Source organism: Chinchilla lanigera, unplaced genomic scaffold (assembly GCF_000276665.1).
Source record: "Chinchilla lanigera isolate Chin_1 unplaced genomic scaffold, ChiLan1.0 scaffold00009, whole genome shotgun sequence".
Classification (NCBI taxonomy): Eukaryota; Metazoa; Chordata; class Mammalia; order Rodentia; family Chinchillidae; genus Chinchilla; species Chinchilla lanigera.
The window spans coordinates 28,183,582-28,196,849 of record NW_004955410.1 but is presented as its reverse complement, the minus strand read 5'-3'; the positions used below and the strand labels follow the sequence as shown (position 1 = coordinate 28,196,849).

Below are 13,268 nucleotides of genomic sequence, written 5' to 3'. Positions count from 1 at the left end.
CAAGGATGAGCTGTTCTCTTAGAAGCGATAAAGCTTCTTATACCTTGTTTTTGTTACCATCATCTTAAGTAATAGAAAACCTGTCTCTACTAAGTTCACCAACAATATGTAATATCTCACATAGGAAGTACAAAAGTGGCCGATATCAAGATTGGCTTAACATCTTTAATGTTGTCAAGGACCCAAGTTCTCACCTTCAGTCTATTGACTTTGTCCTTAGATAATTCTCCTCAAGGTCTCATATGGCTGTTATATTTTCCAGCTCCCTTTAAGACATTACAAAATCCAGGCAAAAAAGATGAGTTCTTACTTTAAACTTCTTAAGAGTGTGGAAAACATGCCAGATCCCCTTAGATCTTTTTTTCATAACCCAAATCAGCCAGAACTAGGTCATAAACTATCTCTCAACTGTCATGACAAAAGGAGGTGAGATTATCATAATTGATGACTAATCAAGATTTACTCCCCTTTTATATTAAGGAGGGAGAAAAAGAGTGGGAGAGATAGGACAGGCAGTGCCGAAGAGAAAGCTGAATTTTGGCCAGTCTCCCAGTCTTCTATTCCTGCATCCTCAAGCTTAGTGACCTTAATACTCTAATACTTAATATACTTTTATACACATACCATATGCATTATATATGTAATTTTTCCAAGATTCTGGGCTGGACTCCTAAGAAATAAGGACTTCTGTAGGGTAGAAATTTTTTTAATAATATATACTGATTTAGTCAATAGCAAGCTGATTGCTCGAATTCTTAGGAAATGGTAAAATCACATTTGTTCTTTTGCTTTGTTTTTCCCCCTGAATAACCAACCACATTATGGATTCCACATAGGATCTTTCCTTTAACAATATTAATGCCTGGCTGAATTAAGTTTTTTGTTTGTTTGTTTGTTTGTTTGTAGACATCTGAGAATTAAGTCAGGAGGATAGCAAATAATTCCTTTGATTTAACAAGTAATCTGATAACTGGATTTTTACCATTAGATCATTACCTTAATGAAAGTCTGTAAATTACAGAAGCATTTGAAAATAAAGTTGTTAAATAGCCAATCCCCTCTTTTTATGAAGACAGCTAGGATAATTGTAACATATATTCTTCATCTTGTAATATCATTTCCTTTTCCTAAATAGGCCTTCTAGGTTTCTTTAATTTTTACACATGTAAGGTAAAAGCATTCTTAAGTGGTGGCTCCAGTTAGACTCATGTCATTTACTTAAATATCATGTGGGCTCTCTTTTGTGGTTATATCTCTCTTCTAGTAAATGTGTAGCTGCCTCCATAACAATACCCCATCCAACAATGAATGTTCCTACAGTAGTACTAACTCTCTCCTGCTCTTTTTCAAGATGCCCCTGGAACTGCTTGTACATAATCCAGTTGTACTTCAATACCATCTCTCTAAATCAGAGACCATTAAAGCCAGAACTGCAGCCTTCTCCTTTTGATAGGTGAAGAAACTGAAGCTCTGGAGTTTGCAGAACATTGTTGTAACACTAGTTAGTAGTAAAATAGGATCTCATTGTCTTATTTTCTGGTTGGTTGCCCCGTATGATATAACTCACTGCTAATGGTGATTACCTTTAAGGACAGAAGCAGCTCTAACCAAGTGATTGAGTCGGATTGTTTAATGTGGAGTTGGTGCTCATCCAGGGGAGAACAGGATTTGCTCTATGTCCTTGGGGACCAAAAGCTCACTAACCTCCAGCCCATCTTACCCAGAGATTTGATTTGCTGCTCCAACTCCACTCACAGGTACCGATGGTCTCCTCAGATCCTTGTTTTATGCCCAGCATCCCACACAAACCCTCAAGGACATATTTAACACAATGATGCTTATCTCCCAGTCCCCCTTGGCCAGTGAAGAAAGGAAAATGGAAGAGGGCAGCTGAGGATGCGTTGCTGGCCATCTTTTCCCCTTCACAGTGAATTCAAGGCCAAATCTAGTTCAATCATAAGAGCGGGTTTTCAGTTCCCAAATGATGGTTGAACTCCCTCCACACCTTGAAGTAATCACTTGGATTTAGAAGCTCTGAGGCCTCTGTGTTTGTTTTTGTTTTTGTTTCAGTGCGGAATTATTCCATTTGCAGCATTCATTCTCAACTCATTTGTTCAAATCAGGCACTTCTACCTAGTGGAAAACAAAATGTGCTCCAATTCACTAATGTTTTTAAACCATTAAAGCATAATTTAGAAAAAGAAGCCTAACCACTACTTTTCCTCTTCTTTCTCTCTTCTCTTTCTTCATCTTTGACTAACAATTGCTATAACCCACACAAATGAGGTAGACTGTGTTAAGAATTTTCTTCACTTAACATTTCTCATTATTAATAAATTTTGCACTGACAACTATAAAGTGAACACTTTGGATTTATGCACCTAAACTAATTACATATGCCGCATGTACGCATTTCATTATTTACTTGACAGATTCATTCCTTGATATCATAAATAATTAAACAAGAATCAAATATTAACAATCAGATACATGTTAATTCTCCTCAAATCTGTAGAAACAAACTACATTTTTATCTTCAGTTCAACAAGCACTGATTAAAATTTCTTCATTAGGCAAATTCCATAAGCAAAGTTCTTGATCTACTTTTACTTTCATTGAAAATTAAGCCTGAAACAAATTATTCCAGGATTACTTCATGGAAAATAAATGAACATAACAGCATTTCTAACAAACCATTGGATTCATAATCTTTCACAAGCACTGCTGTGTCTTATATATGAAACATTAATCTGTGTGTTTGTTAGGAATTCTCAAATACAATTTTTATTATGAGCTAGAAGTCTGCACCATATTGGATGCTAGTAGTATGTTTCTAGGGATGTTTTGTCTTGTAGGATGATAGTTTTATCAAACAATTATTTTTAACTTGTTTAAAGACTGATTTCTAAGCATTATGGATACTGATAAAACCCAACTTATTTAAGCTGAAAATTTACCTTGAGGTCAAATTATAGCTGTTGCTTTTTCCACTTTAATGAGCTAGATTATTTTTATTCATGTATATCAGCATCTTCATTGATCAAACTATTCTCACATTTTATCAAATTTGCTTTGGTAGAACATACCATACAATTTCATCATTTAAAAAATATTAAAGATTCATAGATAGCCACATTATTCATAATACAAGATTAATGCCAGGTTGACAGGTTTTTGTAAAGATACGGCTTTTTTTTTCCCTAAGTGCACATACTATATCTGTGTGAAATGTACCTCTGATGTTGCATATTGATTACGCTCTTCTCTTCTCTTTTAATGCTAAAGAGAGAATATTATAGAATGATTGTCAGGGTTAGTGTGTCTCTGACCTACACATGTACTATTAATAATTTATGAGCTGATTTGAAATACAGCATCAGAAATTTAACTGAGAACACCACCTCTGCCTGGAGTGACATAGACTGGGGGTTCACAGCATATGCACTCATATTTTTAGGTTCTTTAAAAAAAACTCTAGGGAAAAAAAAAATGCTTCAAGTGCCAGAGTGGAAGGAAACCATGCTTCTTTGTTAGAAATTTCAAGTATATTCATCTCTTGTTTTCCTATCCTTTCTATATGATGTGAGATTTCACTTTAAAACTATTTAGTCAGGTTTTAAACACTAGAAAATCTAAATCAAATAATATGTAGGTATACATAACAAAGATCAGGTCATTCTTGTCTTCCCCATGCCTTCACACCCAGAGGTTGTCTAGTAAGTCACACCCAGACTCTTTTCCACGCTCAAAGACAGAGGAGGTGGGGAGAGAGATTTCCCCATTGGGTAGTATGCAGCACATTGCATTGTCTTCTCAACAACTCATAGAAGATAGTCTCCCATATCAGCACATCCATCTATAGCTCATTTTTTAAACAATAGGATATTCCATTTTAGGGATGGACAGTGGCTCACTTACCTATGCCCTTACTAATGCATTGTTAAGCTCTCTAAGATTTTTCACAATTAAAAAAATAATGCCATATGCACTAAACATACATGCTTTCTGAACTGGCTGGCCTATTTCACTGAGATAGATTCTTGCAAGTGGAATTGCTTCATCAATAACTGATTTTTTAAATCTTCTTACTTCATTAATTGGGCAAGAATAAATAAACATTCCCATTTAAAATTTTAATGATGTACTATTTCATTAATAAATATGATTGTAACATTTAAGTGCATTTGTAAATGAGTATACTTTTACAACTTTAATAGTGTAGAGTACTTTAGAATAAATTTAAGTTTTAGTTACATTAATTTTATGTGTGAGTAGCTTTATGCAAAAGTAAACTAAAGCTTACATTTTTAAAATATTTTAGCAATATGTCATTGTTACATATCTGTACCTATTATTTTTAACATCAATGTCCAAAACAGCCAGTCTTCATTCAAGCAGTGCTACATGTGACCAACACTTCATAGTGTGCTTATAGAGATTGACAACTATTCAACTATTAAGTGGTTTTCAAAACATATTCAAAGAATTTTACTTTTGGAGATACTTCATCTAAGAAATAGAATTAAAAATAACATGGTATATTTATTTGAAACCATCACAAACAAGTATATTTGTAGAATTCTCTGCTTTGCACCTAAATTATCTAAAGACTTCTACAAATAGTGTGATCGCTACCTACAGTATCTGTCAAGTTCTATTATATGAACTAGAATATGCTTTCAGAAAAGATGCCTTGCATCCAATGACAAGCACTTCCTATCTGCTAGGACAGATAAAAATTGGAACATTGATCATTTCTTGCAGAGATTTTCTTTAGCAAGAAGATAAAAGGGAAATCTTGTTATGCCAAATGACTTACTAGTCAAAACTGGCCAGGACACTGAAACCTGGAAACTAGTTAATGGTTTGTAACAAGTCAGAAATAAAGATGTTCAACCAAGAAAATGACATTAAGCAGCACTAGCTACAAGAGGAAAGAGCAGCCTGTCAGAATCATGCGAGGGCTGTGGTGACAGGTAGACAATAAAATGGGATGACACCGCTTCTTCTCAGTGGGGGAGTATTCAACAGCTTTCTCTTGGGAGTCTCACGCACTTCCTTTGTGGGGAATCTTTACTCTAAAAATGGCAGCAGACCCCTTGGAGGTCTTATTAAAATTCCCCTTCTGTGTTATAAAGTGTGTTGAAGAAGGCAGGTGACAGTACCGAACAGTTAATTCCTCATTGTATAAAGGAGAATGGGAACAACAGTCCCGCCAGCCAGGTAGCTGGCTGCTGACATTTCCAGTACTGTTGCACAGTAGGCACTGAGAAACAGGAAATGAGTCAGAGGGGCACAGTGAGCCACAACCCCACCTAAGGTGGCAGACAGCAGGAATCCACACAGAAGCAGTAATGTACATAATGAATATTTCATATACAGATTGCTATCCATTATATCTACAAATGAGTTTCAGATACTACTTTAAACCTCTATAGTGTAGAAACTGAGGGCAGCACTGAGATGAACATTATTACTACTTTTAAGAAAAATTTTCTTTCATCCACTCTTTGTCACAAAACTCAACTGTAATATGTGCACTACCTCCATCATTATAGACCATAAAGTATAGGCTACAAAAGAATTAAAAGAAAGCAACAATCCAGTGATCACCTAATGAGTTCCTTCATATCAATCATTTTGAGAACTGAGTTTCTGTGTTATCCAGAATAATGTTATTACTATTTTTTACTAACCCCGTTCTAGTGTAAAGTACCATCATTTCATGTCTATTGAAAGTGTTACATTACAACTAAACGAATTTCCAATAGTGTGATAGCTGTTAGAAGAATCTTCTAAAATATTTCTCTCTTTTTTATTCTATTCCTAACATATTTTAGGCTGTATCACAAAATAAACATTTCGTAGCCTTTTCCAGCTAATTTTTTTTTCTACTATTGTCATTTCAACCAGGGGGAAGTCTATATTTTCCATGTGGCAGTTCTGCACTTAAAATTATTTTTCCTATAGATTAGCTGTGCCTTAGTGAGCTATAAAGACAAAAGCTTAGCCTCTTTAAGCCTGTCTTCTTTGACAGCATGCACTATTTACATGAAATAAAAAGCAAATATTTGTTCTTTTCATACAAGCTGTCAGCACAAACTTGGGTTGTTTAGAAACCTATTCAACAGACAGAATTTGCATTACCACATGCCATATGATAAAAGGCCAACAATAGGTAATAACAAAAATTATTTAGAAAGAAAAAAATTGATAGGCATTTTTAGAACCGAAGGTGATCATATTAATTATGCAGTGTGCTAGTAATCAAAACTTTGTTGTTTATTCACTTGTTTAAGAAAGCATGAGCTTAATTTTAGTTGCTCGCTTGCCAGAGTATTAATTTTAAGTCTACTGCAGGGACATAGGTAGAAGAAAATGTTGTTTGTTACCCTAAAAAGCTTCCAATTAAAATTGTTTCTCAGCTCTTCTCTCCAGGGAACTTTCTAATAGCTAATAGGCACATACTCTGGAGTCAGGCAAGCCGAACATTCCTGGTATCACTGCCACCTAATCAGGGCCACAGAGTAATCACATCCAGTTGCCCAACCAACTCACGCTTCTGCTCAAGAAATCCATCGTTTCTCAACACACAGGAGCAACAATTTGCCAAAAGTAAAGAGAGGTGTCACTTCCCTCTAGGATTTGTACTATTATAGCTATCAGGCTGTGGACAAATATCACCCACTCCAGACCTACTCTGTTCTGAAACCACGAAGACAGAACTTATTCTGCTTCCTGAGGACAGTGTCCCATCTGCGGAACACACATTTAATACACAAACTCCATTTCCAGGAATAATACCTATTGATATTAACAAGCAAATAGCATCTCTACAAGATTCCCTGCAAAGAAACCCTGTCAGTGCCACTCAGTCTACCTTCAAAGACAAGTCCTTGTAATTACTTTCTCCTCTTCATTGCCCTGTCCAGATAAAGCAACAAGATCCGGAGAACCTATCCATTTTCCCCAGATACCTTCCAAAATGCACATCTGCTTTGCAGGCTGGGATCAGAAATTTCATTATCTGTATTTGTATTAGTAATTCACTGCACAAAGAGAACAGGGGGCAGAGGAGGAGAGCAAGCATGGAAGCGAACATCAGACAGACAATTGTATATATGCAAATGCTTGCAAATTTCTGCCAGCATCTCCCTATCTATAACCAAGCAACATGGAAGCCTATTCATCCCTCCAGCTTCTTCGCTGCCAAATGCCGTTGTAGTTTTGAAGGAAAATGTTCAGAAAATATTGAATTTTCAGCCACCAGGATGAAATCTAACTCAAAATCTGTGACATCAAAAACTAAATACATAAATAAAATCAGAGATTTTCTAGAAAGACAGGAGATAATGCAACTGCATGGCTACACAGGGTGAAAAACGAGATTTTTGTGAGAGGTGGGGTGGGGGGATGATTGTAAGTAGCTCTCGAGCCCAACTGACAGAACTGAAATGTTGTCTCCTGTCTTTGAGGCTATGTATTTGCATAAATAGCCTGGGCAAGAAAGCGTATGAAAAACTAGAAACAAGCATGGTAAAGAAAATGCCCCAAATCGAACACATAAATACAAAGTGCTCACTTTCAAATGAATATGCATGGTGATTGAAAACGACAAGAATCATCAAGTATTTTCTTTTTTCTTGAAATCAATTCTTCCTCAATAATGGTGGTGATAAAAAGTTTTACAACTTCGTTTAGTCGTATGTGTTTATTCTAGTCACTGAAAATCAGTAATAGTAATATACATTCTATGTCTTTCACATACAGTAATTCAGTGAATCCTCAAAATTATGCTTAGAGGTAAAGTTATATCTATTTCACAAATAAAAACCTGAGGCTCAGAAGTTCAGAGATTTACTCAAAATTATATAATAAGTAGCAAGATTGGAGTCAGACTCTCCTGATTGCCACTGCACTTCAAGCAGTCTCACACTGCTATGGTTTTTACATCGCCTCTAAAACTTCTTTTGGAATTCAGTTGCCTTTCTGACAATATTAAGAGGTGGGGCCTTTAAGAAGTGATTTGGGCATGGGAACACCAGCCTTGTGAATGGATTAACGCTGTTACCATAGGAATGAGTTAGTTCACCCATGGGAGTGAGTTAATGAGAAGGAAGCTCCTGATAAGAGGGTGAATGTTGTCGTTTCTGTCTCATGGATGCTCACTTGCCCTTCCGCCATCTTGTTTTGCAGCAAGAAGAGTCTCACAAGATGTGGCCCCTGGCCTTGGGCTTCCCAGTCTGCAGTATTGTAAGCCGAGTGAACTTGATTGTTTATAACTTACCCAGGAGCAGACAACAGATGAGGACACACACCATCGTACTGCACTACATTCCCAAAGAAACTTCACCAAGATGTAATAGTCTCAGCCACTGATATCTCTCTGCAAAATTTCATTCTACCTCTGTTCACAAGTGTTGCTTTTGCAAAGTGCAGGCGTAACCCTCACTGTAGTTGCTCAGGTCTCTACACTATGTCAAGGTTTGGATTTTACTACAGCATAGACATGCCCTTGATCTTTCCTTGGGTAATTTAATTTCAATATCTATAACCTTTTTCAAGCCTCTCCCATCAAATTCTGTAACCTCAAGGGTAGCACCCTTTCCTTCTTGGGCACATGGCTGTTCGGCCTTGCTTAAGGTTAGATGTGGCTGTGTGACAATTCTTACCAAGTGATGCGGTGGCATGTCCAACTTCCAGGCCATCTGCTCAAAGATGTCTGGGGGTGGGTTTTAAGTAATACTGCAAAGAGGAGGGCATCTTTGGAGGAATAAATAATGCCTGGTCTACCAGGTGACGATAACTGCTGCAGCTGTGTGATGGGCCCACTGGAGATATGGGGATGTGTGACACTGCATTATCCCCACATTTGTGTTTGCTTCAAAGTTCTTTTTTGGGAAATAAAAGGTGCTTGTGCCAGTTAAGATCCTTTTCTCCTTTTTACTGGTACAGAGGAGGCTGAGGACCAATTTTAGAAAGTACACATTGCTTGCAGGGGCTGGGGATTTAGCTCAGCGGCACAGCGCCTGCCTGGCAAGCACAAGGTTGTGAGTTCGATTCCCGGTACCAGAAAAAAAACAAACAAAAAAAAAAAAGAGAGAGAAAGTACACATTGCTGATGGCAGAGCTGCTTCACAAACCTGGGTCCTGGAAGACCTCTCAGAGCCAGCCTTGCCCACCTGCCTTGGAGAGTTTCCTGAGAGACAAACTGATGTCTGCATGACCACCACCCCTCAAGGCATTGCAATGCCATTTAGGGACTCTCTGCTACAGTTTCAATGTTCTCTAAGTAACTCTACCTCTGTATTTATTTCCATTCTATTTCACAACAGCCTCCCTTACTTGACCATTCAGCATAATCTCCCCTGACTTCTCCAACACTATTTTTTTCTAACTCTCTTATCATGGTGCACAATGTTAGAACTCAATAAATGTTCATCATGGTTCCATTGTTTTGTTGTGCAGTTTCAGCTGAACCTCACGCTTCCCAAATATCTAGATTCCACTAAAACAACCTTAAATTAAATTGTTCACCATACAGCTTACTGTCAAAACCCTTACACAAAAGTCATATTTGAATTTAGAGACCAATTATTTAAATTGTTAAGGATGAACTTTTGATTCAGAAAAGTACCATAAATTATTGTACCAAAACTTAGGATGACAGTAAGTTTGCAAACATTTCAACCACAAAATAAAACATTAAGGAAAATTTAAATATATATATAAATATAGCTATACTGCAAACCACCTTGTAGGTGACTCTGACCTTCAGACAGGTTTTGGTTTCCTCTCTCCAGCTCTTGGATAGCTCAGTAGCATATTTCAGGACTTGTGCCTTTCACTGAGCTTACAAGGGGCCACAGTCCTACCTTGCTGGTGGCCGCATACCAAGCCATTTTCGCTGAGGCCTAAGGAATCTTGCTATAACATGGAGCAGGGGGCATGGAGCATGTGGCTGTGAGAAATTTTTCCAAAAGGACTTGCTATATCCTTGTCATAATTGCTAAACAAGGTTACAGTCTGTCTAGAGGTCCTCAGAAGTAAAGCTGATTTTCACAAAGCGTCTCTTAGGTAAGGTCTCTAGAAGGGAAAGGATGAACTTGGAAGGCAGACCTGCAAAAAAGAAAGGAAAATTGGATGCAAGATAGTGTGCACTATTAATCAAACCTGAGCAAGAGCAGGAGCTTCAGGAAGCTGTAGCTACAGGGATAGACTGCAGGCTCCACTCTTCCCCACATCCAGTTCTGCTGGGGAACTCATCCACCAGCCAGGCCTTCCTCCCTTCCCTCCCAGCACCTACTCCTCAGGAGAATTCTCTCTTTGCCAAGCTAGTTCCCAGGCTGGCTGCACAAGTTGGAATCTGAGGGAGGAGGAACCAAGAGGAGGGGAGGCTGTCACGTCACACAAATCCTGAAAGCTGTGAGAGAAGAGAGGGAAATAGATCTAGAAGGCTCTGGAGGCTGAAGGAGGAGAATCACGGGTTTGAGGCCAGCCTGGGCCATATAGAAAGACCTTGTCTAAAAGAGAGACAAAAAGGAGGGAAGGGAGTGAAGGGGGAGAGAGAAAGGGTGTTAAAAAGGCAGGAAAGACAAAAGCCAGTGTGGTCTAGGTTTGGAAGTTTAGAAAGAGCTAAAGCTCTCAGGAGTTTGAAAAGGTTATGACTCTGTGTGTGTGTGTGTGTGTGTGTGTGTGTGTGTGTGTGTGTACAGGTGGAGGACAGAAGCTTTTAAGAAGTTTAGAGGGTTAAAATTGGACTCAGTGATATTTTTAGGAGACCTTAGGAAAGCTTTAAGTTACCTTTCAAAAGTCAGCCTGGCTCCAGCCTTGTTTGAGGTTCTCTGATGCAGCAGCCAACGTTAGGAGGAAGCACTAACCTGTCTGTTTGATTAAAAGGTGATAGCCCTTCAGATACTTTAAGTCACTCATTGACCACTCACTGAATTCCACCTGGCGCAGACATACCATATACCACTATGCAAGGCACAGCATCTAATTAGAAACAAGTTGACGAAAAGAAACATTTTACTAAGATATTTCACTGAGTAATCTCTGTGGTTCAGGAGAGGAGCAGTTCCAAAGGAAACTTTTTGTTTGTTCAAAGGTTTGTTTGTTTTAATGGTACTGAGAAGTGAAGTCAGGGCCTTCGCCTGGAGCTGCATCCCCAGCACCCTGCCCTTTTTATTTTGAGACGAGTTCTCACTAAATCACTAAGTTCCCCAGGCTAGCTTCAAACTTGCAATTCTCCCACCCCAGCCTCTCTCCCAGAGTGCTGGAATTACAGGCATGTGCTACCATGCCAAAGCATTTTTTACTGTCACATAGACCTCATGGATGGATGACATCACCATGTCAGTGCTGAGGAGAAACCGAAAATGAGGCACAATCGCTCAGCAATAGGTACACCAGAGGGACGGGATGGCTGAAGTTTCCAAGTTCAAGGAGGGATGCATCTCTGACTCACCTACCACGGAGCTCTAAATCCTTGTAGCCAGCTACTTGTGCTGGTTCTGCCACAGAAAGGAGCTTTACGAAGGGCCTGAGGGCCTCTAGCTGACCACATGCTGGTACACTCCTCAAAGACTCCAGACCGTGCTCCAAAATAAGCTATGAGCAGTGCTGGGGGAGGAAGAGAGGGCCCAGAGTGAAGGCAGAGCTCACCCTCCAGGGGCCACTGCCTGAAGAGGGAGACGGCGACTGAGTGTGCAGGGACAGACCTAGGGGTGCTGTCGCAAGGGCATATGGGACTGGAGGCGCCCAGCCATGGACACACAGAGAAAGGGTGCTTGACTGGTGTGGTCAGAGCAGACATCAGAACACAGGGACATTTAGTCAGAGTCCTGAATGATGAGTAGGAATGTGCCAAGCAGGGGGCCCTGGGCGGGGCATCGAAAAGGCCTTTCCATGCAGAGGGGGCATACAGTGCTCCATCTGCAGAGTTATCCTCAAGCTGTACATGAAGACGTGAACTCCAAGAGGCTGTGTGACTCGTCTGACATCACTCATTTTGTAAGTAGTGAAACTGAGCATTAAACTTAGTACCATCCTCCCTGCTTCTCTAGAGGACCTGGTCTCTGAAAGAGAATCGACCTCATTTAGCGACATCCGCTTGTTCCCCAAACCCTAGCCTCAGGAACACTGAGGTTGCATGCAAGTGCCCCTTCATCAACCTCAGAAGGAATCGCAAATATGATAGTTTCAAGGGAACCACAGAAGTTTAGATTCTCTTCAGATCAGTTCAGGAAAACTGCATATAGACCCCACCGCACCCCCAGCACATGCACCCAACACCCACACTCACATTTACAAGGAGCAGTGACATACCAAAGGCACTGAACAGTCCTGCAAAACACTGATGTTAAATATCACTTAACCCAATCTATCTGAAATGTAATTGACCAGGGAAACTTCCTTCCACTGTTAAAAATCCTTCCATTTTTTTAGTAACTCATTCACATCCTTCAGAACTAGTGCTCCAGGGAACACCTTTAGAACATACTATATTGTCTCCTTAATGCAGTGATGAGGAAACTTAGGTCCAAAGAGATTGGGAGCTGCCTTTAAGTATAAGCCAGCAGCAGAGCCAGAATCTAATTCACCAAACTTCCTTCAGGTCAACACTCTCTCTGGCAAATAAATCATGGTCCAATGTATGTACTCCATACCTCTGATATATAAACAGTACACTCAGCACAAGAATTGATAACTTTGCAATTGCCAACATACAAATCACTCTTTTAAAAAATACAAAGAAATCCCTAGGTGAGAGCTAAGATTGTGTATATAACTTTGAGTGTGTTTATATACACTATTAATCGCCCTTGTCATGGTTTACACTAGTTATCCCAGCCTTGCTGATATCCATTGTTTATCTTCATTGCCATCCCACTGAAATAATAATACCAATAACAACTAACTCTTTTTTTTGCTCTCAATGTGAAGGATAACATTAATATATTGATGCAAATTCTAGTGTTTATCTTTACACATTCATTTAAATGGAAACAAAGCTGAAGAAATCACTGGTTAACAAGACAATCACAAACAAATCTCTGTACCAAGTCCTTCACTGATAGATCAAATCCCATCACCACTGCCTAAAAAGAAAATTCTTTACACTGGAATTTGGTTGGAATCAAGACAACAACATAAGCAGGGGAGGAGATGTTTTTGTTTTTGCAAAGATTTATAACAATATTTGGTATGTTCAAATGTAAGCTATTTTTCGACTGGAAAAATTTTAAAGGTAATAAGCAAATTAAAAA

At 38.9% G+C, this 13,268-nt stretch overlaps 1 long non-coding RNA gene across 2 annotated transcripts; it reads right to left on the bottom strand.

The window, feature by feature from the left end:
• Window positions 1–982: 982 nt before the first annotated feature.
• LOC102028727 lies at window positions 983–11,617 on the bottom strand. Of its 2 annotated transcripts, none has more exons than XR_001232703.1 (4): window positions 11,468–11,617; window positions 10,804–10,995; window positions 9,773–10,119; window positions 983–2,133 (listed from the first exon to the last, which is right to left on the bottom strand). It is a non-coding gene; the product is annotated as an uncharacterized LOC102028727 (long non-coding RNA). The 2 variants fall into 2 exon arrangements; XR_259875.2 differs by having other exon boundaries at window positions 10,804–10,884.
• Between the last annotated feature and the right edge of the window lie 1,651 nt (window positions 11,618–13,268).